The following is a 16,444-nucleotide window of genomic DNA, read 5'->3' as shown; positions in this document are numbered from 1 at the left end:
CCTCTTTCTCCAAGCCCGGAAAGGAGTCCAAGGCCATGGCCACGCCTGGGAGGCTGAGGAGGAGGCATACTCGGGGTTCTATGCAGCTGATTGCTCACCCCAGCTGGCAGTCCTCACCTGTGCCCATCACCTTGCAAAGCACCTCACCTAATTAACTTACCTCCTTTACAGACAGGGAAACTGAGGCGCAGGAACTCAGGGTGGCTAACCCACAGGCACTCAGCCAGATGGGGCAGAAATGAGGCAGCCTGATCTCCTCACCGCTGGGGCACACTGCCCCTCACTCCCAGTCACCGTGACCTTCTGTGTGCTGCAGCCAGAGGGTGAGCCAGAGGGCTTGTTTCAGAGTTAGGTGACCGAGAAGCTGGCAGGGACTCTGACTTGTCTAAGGTCACAGAGCCGGGGAGTCACACAGCTGGGCCTGGAACCAGAAGCGGCATCACAGCTGGTGGGAATACGGAGGATCCTTGTGGCTAGTTCCCTTCGCTGGTCCACTTTAACTCCGGATTCAGACACTTGAATACTTTTTGTTAGAATTAGCTTCTCAGGCTGGATGCTAATAAAGGGTAGTTAAAATATATGGAAAGTTGTGTTTGTTTTGTCTTTTATTCTGGAAAAAAAATAGGGCTGCCAAACAAAATCACCCTGAGAGAAGTTGGTATATCGTTGTTACCACACCGCAGGAATGAACAAACCTGTGTGTGTGTGTCTAAGCTTACACATGAGTATTACTACAGACATGCTTCACATGTAAAAATACATTACATATGTGGGGACAACACACACACAAACACACACCTTTTTGTATCACCCAGAATTATTAACCACGGTTGACTAAGCTGGTGTCCGATGATATTCCTCATGAACTTAGAGTTGCCCACAGTAAGCATCTTGTGGCAAAGCAAGAACAAGTCTAAATGAAGTTCAAAGCTTTGCCCTTGTGACTTTCAGTGTAGAGCTCGTCCTTACAGACACTGTTCTATCTTTCCTATAAGCCATCACATGTACTTCTCATCAAGGCACAAGGTCAGCTGGAGCTGCCTGCCCCTCCCTCTCTTGGAAAGGCTACCAAGCTCCCCGAAGCGAACGTTCTGTACACCATCAAGTACAAATTTGACATCCAGCCACTGAACCCACTGTGCAGAAATCTGTCTCTGGTCATTTTCATAAGATGTGGTAGCAGAGAGAAAACATGTTAAATCTACTCTATGGTTTTATGTACACCTCAATTTATTCCGCAACGCGCCAAAGCTGGTTGAGGAAGGTGTGGGTGTAGAGAGCTAACCCATCATCCGCATCCCAGAGCCCTTCATATTTCATTCATTTTGAAACTAAACATAATCAGGTCACTATGTAAATAACAAATCGTGGTGTGTAATTTCCTTAAAGAATATCTGATAAATTATCTGTAATCACATTGGTATTGATTGAGTTAATAGAATTAGCACTTACCTTATTATGAACTGCACATGTTAAAACATAAGCCAGGGTCTGAGGAAAGTTTATACGTGGAAGAGTGGTCATGAGCTCAGCTTTGCTTCTCAACAGAGAAGAGGCTGAGAACAGGCTGCCCAGCCTCAAGGTCACTGTTCTTTCCTCAACAAGTTCATTGCCTACCATCCTCACTAACACAGTGAAATTTCCTTTGAAAACTGATATCAAACTGATATCAAAAAGACATTGCACCAAGTAGGACGTGAGTTTGAAACACCGAAGAAGAGTCACTGTGAGGCTGCCGCCTCACCTCCCACCTGTGTGGGAGGAATGACTGATTTCCATGGCTTGCTCCCATCTCTTTCTCACGGCCCCCATCCGGATCAGTGTCCGGTTGGTCTAAAAGCCACCAGTAGCTTCAACCACCCCCTCTGAACCTGTCAATTCAGAGAGGTTTCACAATAAAAGAAACATGAAGATCATTGCCGAAAACTCCTGTTTTTCAGATGGTCTCACTGAAGATCAGGGTAGGAAAGGTTAGCCAGGCTCACAGAGCAAGTTCACGGCTGAGCTGGGAATTTGTCCAAGTGATCTGAGACTACTAGGCTGACCATCCACTCCACCACACTATTCACGCTAACTCAGAAGTGTCAACACTTCATGGAGAGAATGGTGTTCCAGGCACTGCCCATTTGTCTGTCCCAGTCTCAGGCTATGGGTCCATCTTGCCCGATGTGACTGTCCACCCTCTCACCAACGCCCCCCAGACTTCACCCACTGTGAGCTCTGCCAGCTTGCCACTGCAGATTGCCTGGATGTCCCATTGCCATCCAATCCCCACTGTAGCCATGTCTGCAAGGGCTGCTGAGTCAGACTTCATCTTAGGTAAGAGTCTACACTTGTGTCAGCACATCTTGCCAGGGGTGAGATGAACCTGAGTGTGACTCAGATAAGGGGGTGCAAATATTTACAAAATAAAAACTAGGTCTTACTGAGCAGTGTCTTCAAATATCTAAAGAGAAGATGAAGGTTATGCATGAGGAAGTAAAACTATATACAGAGAGTGGAAATGGGGCCCTTCAAGTGGTCGGTCCCTTTATACACCCGTTGAAGACTTTTATGTCCAAAAAATGATGTCTTGTCTTGTGAAGGAAAGCCTTGACCAACCAAAGAATTATAAGGCAGCGCATCACGGTGGTCAAGGCAGGTCTGGGTTTACATCTTAGCTCTAACTTAAAAACTAGGAGACTTCATAGCTACCCAAAATAGTGAACTTACCAAAGATGATGATGGTGATGATGGTAATGTAATGGTGGCAATGATGATGGTGATAATGACAATGACAGTGGCAATGATGATGGTGATGATGATGGTGATGACAATGGTGGTGGATGACGATAATGATTATAATGACAAAAATAGCAATGAGGAAGACAAGAAGACGATAACAACATAAACAGAGCCTACTTCTATTAAAACCGTTGAGTCAGAGGGCCTTCCAGTGGGTGGCAGGTGGGAACCCCAGATGACTTCTAAGATTGCCTGCTCCCCCTATGATCCTGACTCTTAAAAAATGGAATTTAAAAAAAAAAAAAACAGAACCTTAGAGTCATATCAATAACAGGTCAGATTCACTAAATTATGAATTCCATAATCTTGGTCAAATTATTTATGTTCTTTGAGCCTAGTTTAAACCCTGGAATACAGTGATAAAACATCTATTGTGCAGAGTGGTAAACAAAATTAATTTTTTTAATTTTGTAAAGTACCTTGTCACAACTCCAGAAATATGAGAGTTGTCTAATGAATATTAAAAATCTCTGATAAAAAATGTAAGGAAATGAGGGAGGGGTGTTGACCTTGACTTCCAATGGCCAAAGAGCCAAAATGTTTGGACTAATGTTGACCAAGGACTTTTTGAAAACCACATGCATCAGCCATGGCTTGTGCCTTTAGAAACCAAATAATAGGGAATGTTTCTATGTCATCCTAGTAAGATGCCAGGTACACTTAGGTCTGGAAATTCCTCCCACCACCCACAATAAGCCTAGAATTTAACTTGCTATCAAGCCTTTACAGACTTTGTCCAATTTTGTCCAAAGCTGAATTCCAATCAGACTGCTTACTCATTCAGTTGCTCAACCAACCTGTATTAATCACTTTTCATGGCTAAGCTGGGTTAAGCATAGAGGATGCATAAGTGGGTATGACCAAGTCCTGACCTTGCCCTGGGGACGGGATGGAGGAGACAGGTATGCGTGCAAGCTAGCACAATATGGTGCTCTAAGAGCAGAAATGGGGATGCACCCAGAATGCAAGGATAGCGTGGTCCACAGCTTGCCGAATTCTGTCTGGGGCAGCAAGTGGGGGTAGGGATGTTTCCTGGAAGAGATGGCATGCAGCCTTGGGGGAATGGGTGAAAGGTGTAACTACTGGAGCGTAGGAATAAGTGTTGTGAGATCTGGAGGTTCTTTGTATATTCAGTAAATACTTATTGGAGGCCTTCCATGGGGCAGCTTACCTGTGGTAAGTGTTGGGGACACGGTGAGAGCAAGATAGGTACAGAGTCTTCTCTCCATTATACCTAGTGGAGAAAGCATAAAATTAAAATGCAGGTAGGTAGGTAAGTGAATGGGTGGGTATATATGAGAAGAAGTAAGAAAAGAAAGTTTACTTCAGTCATGTAAAATGTAAGAGAATGAAGACAATAGCACAGGGTGCCCTGATGGATGGAGGCAACAGTGCAAGTGACATCACTGGGGGTCATCAGAGAGGCCACTGTGCCAGAGTTCATCCTGGAGAAACTGGTCCATGACCCCCACAAAGCCCCGCCCAGCTTTTTCTGGACTATATGCAGCACAGTGAAGGTAGTTCCTATCCTGGAGACAGAGATTCAGGGGTATAGAAGTGATGGTGCTGCTCATTGCCTCCAGATAGCCAGTCAGGTGGCACGTGGGGACAAGGGAGGGGAACTGAAAGGCCTGGGCATGCTGGTGCAGTGGGTGCTGTGGCTACGTCCCTCAACCTTCCTTTGCTGCCCTAGCCCCATGGGGGTGCACTTGGGGTGCCCCTGTGACACGGGACGCTTCACAAGGTCCCGCTTGGCATTTTGTTTTTCCCACCATTGAACTTTCCACATCCAGTGCACAGCCTGTCACCTAGAAATGTGTGATGAATAATCAAATGGAGGGCTGGATGGATGGACGGGTGGACAGATGGATGGGATCTTGAGATTCTGAGAATGGCAGTGTTCCTGCTTTTCAGTTGGGGAAACCGAAGCTCGGCAAGGTCCTGTGTCTTGCGTGAGATCACAGAGCAGGAAACTGGCAGGGACAGAGTCAACTGACAATCCATCCACTCGTTCAATCCACAGCGTTGACCGCACATGGGCCACTCTTCCGCTGGCCTACGATGTCGTTAAAGACCAGGCAGTCAGTGTCTTTAAGGAGCTAACCACATAAAATGAATGAACAGGCTGTCAATGTCCAGAGTCCAAATCTCAGCCATCTCCTGTCACTGCAACATGGCTTTGTGGAAGTTGTAAGTGAAAAGGTACAGATGCAACATAAAGAAGACCTTTGCAACATTTCTGCTTCAGTGAATACTTGTTAGTTCCTGCTCTCTGATATTCAAGGCGAGGCTGAACGAGCCTGGTGGGGTACAGAACCGGGCCCCCAGCTACAGGTGGTATGTGAGACCAGGCTGGAGGGGGGCAGTCGAGGGGAAGTTCCTGCCTGCCCAGGGCCCACGGACACTGCGGCAGACCCGCAGACCCCATGGCCATGTGGCCCCAGGCACTGAGCCCTGGAGCTGGGGGTCACTGCTCGTGCCCAGGAGCACCCCGAGCTCCATGGACAGACACTGCTGCCCCACAGGGACTGGCAGGTGAAGGAACAGACGACTGACATGCAGACGGGGGAGGGGCTGCCCAGCAGGGGCCCCAGAAAAGCAAAGGCCAGTGGACTTGTTCTGGGAAACCAAGTGTCTCAGTAAAACTTGCTTGAGCACCTGCCACATGCAGAAAGTTGTGTGGGACTCGGGGAGACAGGGAGGGGCAAAGTGCCGGCGTGGACAGCCCTCCCCGACCCACAGGTCGCAGGACCGAGCTGACAGGCTCCTGTCACAAGACGGATCAGGACGTGAGCTTAGAAAGACAGATCAGAGTGGAGGTGAAGCGGTGCTGGATACCTGGGCACCCTTCGGAGCTTCTGAGGACAGAGCCATCCAGCCGCTCTGTTTTCAGACTTAAAACAATGGCAGTTAAACACACACAAATTTGAAAAGGAAAGAGCATAAAATAACTTCCAAACAAATGTGCTGGTGGGAAGGGGTATCAGGTGTGGATGCCTGAAATACCATTTGCTGCCTTCCTGGGGTGGCTCCGGATGTGACAATGGCTCACTTTGCCTCTGGGGACCTTGGTGCCACCGCAGACCCTGCTGAACAGAGGTGAGTCTTGTGTTCTGAGGATCATCTCTTCCGAAGACGCTCATTTGACAAGCTGTCAGTAACATCCACGTGGAATTAGGAAGGTTGGGGAAGGAATGACAATGATGTAAAGTATTTTATTCGGAATGATCAGGTTTTGATCGTACACAGTGTCCTCCCTGTTCATTGGCTTTCCTCTTTATTTGAGGATGGAGATTTAAGCCATGTGAGGGGAAGTGAATCTGACCTGCTCTTTCCTCTCCAGCCCTGGAAGGACCAGGGCCATTCATGGGTGGCCAGATGACAGCAGAGGATGGGATACGGTTTGCTGGCTTTACACTGATCACCAAAGCCATTGACTCTGTGCCGGTCCCTCCTGGGTCTCCTTGGGTCATCGTTGTGCCCCATACTGTGTCTGCCACCTTGATTCCTCTCTCTGAGCTCTGGACCTGTGGCTTACCTCTTCTCTTCTGGAAACTGCCTGGCTTCTCACACCCAGTAGCTCCAAACTGGAAGGTCTCGCCTCCTGAGATTTCTGTCCTTGTGAGTTGTGTCTCTGCACAGGGCACCCTCCGCCCAGCGGCTCAAAACAGAGTCAGGCCACCTGTCCCTCTCCTGCATTTCTGGAGATTTTACTTCCTGAAGTTTTCTTGATTCTGCCCCTTTTCTGTGTCACTACAATTACTTTTCACCCTCCAGGGCACCCTGCACCCAGAGGACCCAGTGCCAGCTGGGGAGCAAAACTCGGAACATCCTCCCTGAGCTCTGTGTCCCTGTCTACCTCGACTCCAGTGACACCAAAAACGCCTGCATTCCCAGCTTCAGTTGTATGCCTGGTGGTTTTATACTTCACCTCCTTGATCTGTTCATGTGCTTGGTGACTCCCACCAGGTTCCAGCTCCTCCCGAAAGTCTGGCCCATTCCCACCCACGCTGTCCTGGGCACCGTTTCCCCAGTGGCCGCAGCTCCCTGGCCCAGTGCCCTCTACTCCAGTGCTTGTTGGCTCTGTATCCGAGTGGCCCATCAGACTGCGGGCCCCCGGGGCTCAGCACCCACTTCAGCTGTCCGTGCTCATTGACTCTGTGTCCAGTGGATGTGAATTGATTTCCTTTCTCTAAAGAACAGCGCTGCACCATGGCTCAAGAATTGCTCCCTGTGGAGTCTCAGACCAGCAGGAAATGTCTCCCACCCCCATTTCACAGATGTGAAGACTGAGGCTCAGGAAGGGAAGGCTCAATGGGCCTGAGATCCCAGCACTGGTCCAGGAGCCCCCTGCTAACAGCAAACCTCTCTGTCACTCTCCTCTGTGCTGATCATGACCCCGGGCCTACAGAAGCAGCACCCATAACGCCTCAGGCTGCACTGAGCTGGCTTCAGGTGCATGAAGAATCAGCATCAGACAGAGGTGGGGGCCAGGTTTCCCAGGCCTAACACTGCATCTGGAGAACGGCCCATGGCTCTGAGAGCCTGCCGTCAGCAACTTCCGAAGGCCAAGCCGCCAGTGAGGGGCTGCCTGACCTCTGAGCTCACGACCCAGCATGCTCAGTCAAAATCCAACTCTGCACCGTGTGCGCATCCATCCTCGACGCACATGCTGCTCTGCAGGGTCCACCCACAGTGTTAGATGCCCGGGCCAAGAGCAGGGGCTCAGGAGAGACCAGCTGAAAGAACTTAGCTCCCCAGACTCTCAGCACAGGGCCCCGCCCATCATCTGGGCAGATAGAACATCCAGGCAGAGAGTGTGGACAGCCATGCAGAGCTTGCGCTGTGCCCCTCGGCTGGGCCGGAAGGGCACTGCCTCATTCGGTCCCCAGTGCCTTCACAGGATGCAGTCGCTGTCAATGCTCCCATTATAGAGACAAGGAAACTAGGGCAGTATAGCCTGCCTCGGACCACCCAGCCCCGGAGGGAGCCTAGGTCCACTGGACCCCAAAGCCCAAATGGGGCGTCGGTCACATCCCATGATTTGTCACGTTCCGAGTGTGCACTGGAGCAATGAGGCCACATGACTTCTCTCAATTTGTGATAAAAGTCCTGGACAGCAAGAAAGAGGGAACCTGAAGACCAGGTCAGAACCACCCACGGTGGAGGAAGCCAGAAGCCAGCAGGTGGTGGCCCAGGTCCTATTTGGACTATACTTAATTAACACAAGCTCTTTTTCTTTTACTCTTTTTTCCCCTTTTATCATGCCTGCACTATTGGCTTGTGCTGTCTAAAGAGAAAATAGTTAATTGGTTTATTTAGCCAACTATAGATGTATTCAGTATTATTCTCCATCGTGTGAATTAAATTAAGTAGTTTATTTACCCCCATGCAATTCATTGAGTTCATTTAATTTAATTTCATACTTATAACATAGGCAACAAACTAACTAGCTCTCTCCCTTTGGGATGGAAATGGGCAAATATTTTGGTTCAGAATTAACAAGCAGCAAAGCTGATATTTATAATAAATCATCCATTGTTAGCCATCCTGATAATTATTCCATGAATGGTCTACAACAGACACGGGCATGTAATAGACACGTTGTTGGCTTGTACAACAGTTCAATTCTTCGTGCTAATGAACAGTCTAAACTGAAACCTCAGAGATGCCTCCAGAGCCAATTGCCTTGTTTCACAGGCAGGAATTGAGCGCCTACTACGCGCTTGGCCTGTGAAACAGCTCCGAGTGTGTTAGCCTTCACATGAGTTCACATGAGCCTCTGCTTCCAACATGTCTGGTCTTCCGTCTCCCACGGGCCAATGCCCACGCCCCTTTCAAAGCTTGCAGGGCCCAGTGACCTGGCCCCACTCATTTCCCATCCTCAACTCCTCACCCTTGCTGCCCCCGCCCCCTTGTCTCCCAACTCTGCAGCGGGTGTTTGCGGTTGTGCCCACCTGTGAGCTGCATGGTGACCGTGGGTCTCGGCTGCCCCTGTCCTTGCCATGGTGAACTCAGACTCCTCACTCACAATTCAGGTTCAGGTCTCAAATGTCACCTGCATCCTCTCGTCATGGCAAGCCCCACACCCTGGTGCAAATGGCCCTCTCACTGTGAGGATGGCCTTTGCCATCCCAGATCCGGGAAGGGGCCTGTCTCTACCACTTCCTGTCTCACCCAGTCTCCCCCGAATCTCTAAATGGGCTGATGATCATACTGTTCGCACATAGCTGTTTTGAGTATTAAATGAGGCCAGAGTATGTAACGAATGATAATGTGTGTGACAGGAAGCCTTTAATAAATATTAGCCATCGCTACCTGTTTATCACACCTTAAATCACAGCGTGAATTGGCGGTGAACCAGGAACGTGGCTTATTTTTATCTCATGACTCCCAGCGAAGAGCATGGTGCTTTGAATTTTTTCCCCAATAAATGCGTATTTCACAATTTTGGAGGGTTGTGAAAGAATTGCAGGTGACCGTTAAGACACCTGGGCGGTGGAAAAGGAGAAAAGAGACAAGGGTGATGTTATTTGAGGGACACCGAAATTGCAGACAAAAGCACCCCGCTCTGCAGCAGCCTGGGAGCTCTGGGGAGCTCAGCGCGTGATTTCAGTGCACGTAGGGGGGCCTGCAGCCGGCAGCTCACACCAGTGGGGCAGCTTCGGAACAGGAATAAGTTCCCAAGGAAAAACAGCAGCCCTTTTGTCCTTCTCCACTCGTAGGGACAAGCTGTCTTTGGGGAGAAAAGAGCAGAATAGTGAGAAAGGGCATAGGGAAGTTTTCCTCAAATGAGGGGAGCAAATCCAGAGAAAAAGAAAAAGAAATTCAACGCCCAAGAGATTCATGTTCGCATCCCAGCTCCCTCGGTTGTGAGGTGTGCGGTCCAGGGTCCTCCCCCAATGCCCTTGGGCTGAAGGCCCCGCCTCCGTGAAGTGGGGAGCACAGCAGGGGTGAGTGACTGAGGGGGAGCAGATGTCAGGGGAGTGAGGGAAGGTGTGGATGTGTCCTGGGAGGCCTCCTTCCCACACTGGGCCCCACCCGTGCCACCGACTCCCCAGGCCTTGCCCTTCCAGCTACAGATGAATGAGTCACAGGCCTTCAAGCCGAATGCAATTAATTCTATAAGGTGCCACTGCTCCTGCTGCATTCCGGTGACATCACATCTCGAAAGTGGGGCATGATGAAGGATCCCTGACAGCGGCAGGCAGACCTGAGTCAACCCTCCATATGTCCTTGTCGGGGTCTGGGCCAGGGCTCCGGAGCCAAGTGGGGACCTGTGATGGCCTCCACCACAGGCTCCCCACAGGGAAGCACGTGGCATCCTGAGCGACAGCCCCGGTTCCCAGAGAACATCACAAGGTGAGAGAAAGACATATAGGAAAGAGCACAGCGGCCCCTCTGAGGGGCCCCTCCCTCGAAGCCCCCCCAACCTCATTTGCCCACCGTGTATCTGCAAATGTGTTGGGAAACAGGCCTTTCAGAGTTATTTTTATTGAAAGGTAAATGGTCACAAAATGTAATCATTTCAATCATTTGTCACATGCAGCTCCGTGGCATTCAGCACATTCCCATTGCCACACAGCCGTCACCACCCTCTGTCTGCAGAAATGCATCATCTCTCCCCCAAAACTGCTGTCCCCACTGGGCACCAACGCCCCATGCCCCCCACTCCCAGCGCCAGTGACCAGCACTCCTTCCTACCACCTGTCCCTACGGACCTGCCTGTTCTCAGGGCCTCGGTGGTTGCAGCCCAGCAGTACGTGTCCTTTGGCACCTGCCCATCTCACCTTCCACGGTGTCCTTGGGAATCGCCCTGCTTTATCATGGGCCAGACTTTCCTTTTTTGTGAGGGCGAATAATAGTCTATTCTGCAGGCAGACCACGGCTTGTTTATCCAGCCATCCACCAACGGGCGTTTGGGTTGTTTTCACCGTCCGGCTCTTGTGGCGCTGCTACGAGCCTGGTGTGGAAATGTCTGCCACCTCCCTGCTCCCTCCGGGGTGTGCACCCAGGAGTAGAATTGCGGGGTCACGTGGTGACTCTCCTCGAAGTGCTTTGAGGAACTGCCATTCTGCCTTCCTCAGCCCTGCACCCTTTCACCCCCCACCAGCCGTGCACAGGGCTTCCGACTCTCCTGCAGCCTCACCCACCCCGGTTTTCTGTTTGGGGGAAAATATTTCTAAGTTAGGCACATTGCCTCCCCCCACAATGAGGGAAAAGTGGGGGTGCATCTCAGAATAGCACTTAATAATGGAACTCCCAATACACAGAAAATAAAAACTCGACTGAACTGCCAAAAAAGAAAAGAGGAGGAAGGCCCGCCCCAGATGAGCGCCTCCCACACACCCGGGCGAAGGGCGACAGGACGGATGTCACCCCGTAAGAGGTCTGGCAGGGCTGACTCTGACCATTGAAACGCTGGCGCACAGCACATGTCTGTGTGCGCGTGCAGCACAAGCGATAGACCCGTAAGCACGTGCACCCAGCACGCAGGGGGCGTGGAGCTTTTCAGGCTACACAGAAGAGTACAGAGACCGACTGGCTCCTGAGAGCCACATCAAAAAGAGAACCAAGAAGAAGGGCAACTTCAGAGGGAGGGCACGCAGGGCTGGGGCTCCAAAGACAGCCTGCACCCGCCACGCACAGCCCCCTTCCACGCTCTGCCTTTATATTTGGGTCAGTTCTTGTGTTCGTACATGACCGAGGACGGCATACACGTAAAAATCCCAGTGGGGTAATTCTGTATTCTGGGGGTCAGGAAGCAGAACTTCAAGGACTTTTGCTTGTTCCCATGGGTGGGGGAGAAGGACCCACACTCCCGGGAGCTGAGTTACCCTTGTTGTCTCCCGCGTGGACACGCAGGTGGTGGCTGTGTTCAAAGCGCCCAGCTCTGGCCATGCCTGGCTTCCTGCCGGGCACCCTGGTTGTCTCATGGCCTTTTCCTCTTCCTTTCTGAGAACGAAGCCTGGCTGGTGGAGGCGGCCACCACCTCGCACCCCAGAACTTCGAGCTGGGCGCTACACCCAGGCTCCGGCTGTTTCTGCAAGTTCTGCGAAGTCACGTGGCCTTCACATTATTTTAAGAATATGCAAGTTCATAATCTATCAATTCATTCTGGTGCCACCAAGTAGCATCTTTTTTGTCCCCTTTCCCCTGTTCATTTCCACTTTCCTGGTGTTAATATTGACATCCCATCTTTCTTTGGGTGGGAGTTTCGCCTAAATAGCTCTTTCATCCATTTTCCATCCGTGTAGTCATCATCTTAACTGTATCACCTGAAAACACCGTTTTGTCATGTTTCAGTGGGTCTGTTTTAGGTGAACTTAACTTCTTCTGTGTTGAAATTACTCAAATTTTGGACTTAACTTCTGCATTCTCTATGCTTTCTTCTGTTCTTCTCTGTTGTCTCATCTTCTCCCCTTAGATGAATGAGATATCTTTGATTATTTTTGTTTTTCTTCATCTGATTTAGGAATTACACATTCTCTTTACTTTTTAATGTCTCTCAAAAATTAATACACATAGTAAATTATTTTCTAAAGGACAGAAATATTATCTGTACCTCCAATGTCCTAAGCAAGACCAGAAACTCTCTATCATATTGCATTCTTGTCTGAAACTTCATTCTAGCTCGTTTTTACAGATTTTAATTTTTAAAAAGTGTATCATTATATCATGATTACTGGTTAATAGTATTTATTTAGATTCCTCAGAATATTCATTAATGGTATTGTTTAATTTCTTTCTTCTAATTTCTTCTGCCTGGGTTCACATTTCTTCTTGTGAACACCTTGTCATGTTGGCGAACCTCTTCTGCAGAAGAACAGACAGTCAGTAGTTCCGGCTTTGCGGGCCACATGGTCTCTGTCACCACTACTCAGCATCACTCTTGTCCCCTGAAAGTGGCTACAACCACTATGTAAATAGACGGGCATGGCTGCGTTCCAGTAAATCCTGATTTATGGACATTAATTTGAACTTCATATCACTTTCATGTCTCACAACATTTTATTCTTCTTCTGATTTTTAAAAATCATTTTAAAAATATGATCCCACTTTTAACCCTCAGGCTATACAAAACCGGGTGCAGGGCTGGGTGTGGCCCACAGGCCACGGCTTACTGACCATCACTCCGGGATGTCTGGTTCTTTCAGAAAGGGTCTGCGGTCAGCTCTCTGGGCAGAGCGTGTCCTTAAACTTCCCTATCTGATATTATCCTCGCTCTTGAAAACTGCTTGGAAAGAGTAAAGAAGTCATGAGAGAAAGCTACTTTCTCTTTGAGTACATTAGTCAATTTTTTATTCTGGCATCCACTACAGCTGAAAAATCTGTGGTCAACATGATTTTTACTTTTTTGTAGGAAATTCTTTTGTGTCATTTCCTCTGATCGCTTGTAAAATCTTTTTTTTTATCTGATGTGCTTGGAGGCTGTTCTGGATGACGTCAGTGAGTTGCTGAAATATCCCAGACAGCTTGCCCTCCAGACCCCTTGAACATCCCAACTGCTGGCTCCTGCTGCCCTCTTCCCCAAGGACACCTACTGGACGTGTGGGTGGCTTCTGGCCAGACCGTCGTCCGTGTCTCTTAACGTTTCTAGCTCCTTCTCTCTTTGTACCACTACAGCCTTGGAGGTTTCTTCTGTTAAGCACCCCTATTATGGTATTTCTCCACTTTTAAAAAATACGCTTTTGCATAGGGAATGATCACTGCTTTTCCTAAGTCCCTGCTTCCCTGCAGAGGCCTCCCGCCTCCTCTCCTGGCCGCCTTCCCCCTTCAGTTCTCTCCTGACATCAAAAACACTGAGCTCCCTGTGTGATGTTTTTCCTCAGGCGAACGATCTTCCGTTCTCTGTTTTGCTGGTCTGCCGTGATCTGCCCCTTCTTTTAGGATTTAGTGATTCTCGGTTGTGATGTCACCATCGTCCTGGGGATTTCTGCTCCTAGTGCTCTGGGAACCCCTAGAACCGTGGGGTCGACTCGTGTCTCAGGGTGGGCCCCTCCCCACGTGTCAGACTTATGCCGGGACCACCCTCCCCTCTGGTGGCTCCAGACCCTGTCAGGGACAAGGGCACTGCTCAAATCCTTAGACCAGCATATAAGCCACACCCCTGTGTAGACAGACACAGAGAAGTACAGACTCTCGAAGCTGGGGTCAGGTAGCAAATTCACAGCCACCCCCAGACCCCCAGGCGTGGCTCCAGCTATTCCTAGGACCCTGGGACCTTGCCCCAGCCTCGTGGTGCAGGGCCCCAGGGATTCAGACCCTGCACAGCACCACGGGGCCCTCTTCTCAGGAAGAACCCCATTTCTGGTGTCGGCACCTTCCCATTTCCACTTCAGCGCACTGCCAGGTGCTTAACACACCTGCTGACGTTGGGAGGGAGCACGAGCGTTTCTGCCCAGCCTTGAACTGAAATCCCCGTTGCTAGGTGAACGCACGGGTCATCATACCCACCTCTCAGGATCGTTTGTAAAACCCATGAGATACATGATTTGGAAAATATAAAGTGTCTACGATCTAGCTAATAGTCATTATTCTTTTTTCTTTTACACGGTAGCAAAACCCTATGGATTCAGCATCAGTGAGTGAAACTGAGGTTACTTGGGGGACACGTTCACTTGTGGGGCTGTCAGGGCAGCAACAGAGGGGCCCGGGATGAAACGACTGTGGCAAAGGCAGCAAACTGTCCCGTTCTCTTGGAGACCCCACATTTACCTTCCTGTGTTACAGGCCGCAAGAAGTCCCCCTGTAAGGACTCTGCCTGAACCCCGTTAGCCCCACGTCCCCAGAGTGCCTTGATCACGAAAGCCTATTTTCATGTAATTGTGATGAAGATGGGCAAAAATGAGTGGATCTCGGGGCGCTCACTGCGGGGTCTTGCCTCTGTGTGAACTCTAGTTATAGAAGCCTTCCAAATGAGGTTTCACTAGTCCTAAGCACAGAATGAGCAAGGAACCCCGCTGCTCGACAGTACCAACGCGTCAAAAGAAGGGATGAATTTCAATGACTGCAGCCCACCCCAGACTCACCCGGCTAACAACTCATTATACACAGGTGCTTGCTTCACACACCGGAAGGGCCTGAAAGGCTGGCCTGCTGTGGGAAGGCTCATCCCGACTGACTCCGTGTGAGCAGAACAGACTCACATCGTGCTCATGAGCTTGAATACTAATTTCAGCCTCAGTGATATCTCCCGTGAAATGGGATGATGTCAACCCCAATGGCCCGCCCCCTACATGCACACGGGGGCCGCAGAGTAAACACGTGCTTTTTTCCACCGCAGCTGCCAGAACGTGCACCCCGTGCAATCACCGGCAGATCTGTCACTCTTCACGGTGAGAGGAATTCGCCTGTTCCCCAGCCCCGTATTACGTTATAAACCGGAGGCAGCTGGGGGATCGCGCAATGTCCAGGCTGGAAGGGGTCTGGGGCATCATCTAACTAAAGCCTCTGACTCTTCAGATAAAGAGACTGAGGTTCGGAGGCAGCCCCTGACTTGAGCAGGGTTCGTGGCAGGTGGCGACCAGACCCTCACCTCGCTGGCTCCCCGCCCAGCGATCCGCCAGGACTGTGCAGGGGGCAAATGCTGATCCAAGTCCAGTCGAGAAACCCCGGCCTGTAAAGAGGCAGCAGTTTCAAAACTTGTTTCCTTCAGCAGACCTTCACACACGAGAGAAGACGGTGAGGCGCGTCCTGCTTTCGGTCAAGTCACGCTCCTCCCTGCGTGCGACCTCAGCAAACACATCCGCGCTGGGCGGCCTTTCCATCGTCCCGGCCGGCAGAGGGGCAAACTCGAGCTCCAGGTCCTCCGACGTTCCTTCCACTTCCTCACTCCTGGCCCCAAAGGGTGAGCCAAGGTCACCCGGTCGGTTGGAGGAGGGGAGCTGACTTGGAACGTGTTTGTCACCTGGAGGGTGACCAATTGTCAAAGCCAGCCACTTGTGCCCGAGAGGTGCCTCCGTGTGCATTTAGAACCAGCAGGCACTGTTTCGTGTGGCAGTGATGGGGAGAAAAGGAAGAGGACAAGGAAGGGAGGGGAAGATTTAAGGCTGGAGCACGAATGGAAGTGGTCAATGCCTTCCAAGGCCGGGAGCGAGTGCTCTGAGCCGGGGGAGTCCCCCCACTGGTCTCCATTCCCCTCTACGCCCCCCAGTGCCAGGAAGCATGTGTCTCCTAGGTCACGGCGCCTGGCTTCGAACCTGGGGGATCAGGCAGCACTCAGTGCAAGCAGACGCGGAGGAGGCATTGCAGCCAAGACTCGGTGACAGCACGGCTGTGCGGATAGGCGGGGACGTGAGGAGTCCTGGGACTGTGGTTGAAGGGGAAGCAGGGTCCCGCCTGGGGACAGGCTCCAGAGCAGGCGCTGGGGTGGGGACGCTGCCCCGAGGAGGGAGGAGCCATGAGATAATGTCACACACGCAGCAGCCTTTTGGAGCTCAGAGAACATTTGCACACCCCAATCCCCGGCCCCAAACAACCCTCGATGGGCGCGACGGCGCTTCCCACGGCACAGAGCAGGCAACGGGGGCTCAGAGGGCCGCCCAGCCCGGAAACTATGAGGTCAGGATCGGAACCCAGATTTCCTCAGACCACCCCCAGGTGCCTTACACAAGGGGTGCTTTAAGCAAAGCCATGTCAGAATGTGGGACCTTGAGTT

The sequence above is a fragment of the Sturnira hondurensis genome, unplaced genomic scaffold (genome assembly GCF_014824575.4).
Source record: "Sturnira hondurensis isolate 20B ecotype Veracruz unplaced genomic scaffold, ASM1482457v3 Scaffold0021143, whole genome shotgun sequence".
In the NCBI taxonomy this organism is placed as follows: domain Eukaryota; kingdom Metazoa; phylum Chordata; class Mammalia; order Chiroptera; family Phyllostomidae; genus Sturnira; species Sturnira hondurensis.
This window is presented reverse-complemented; position numbering follows the sequence as displayed.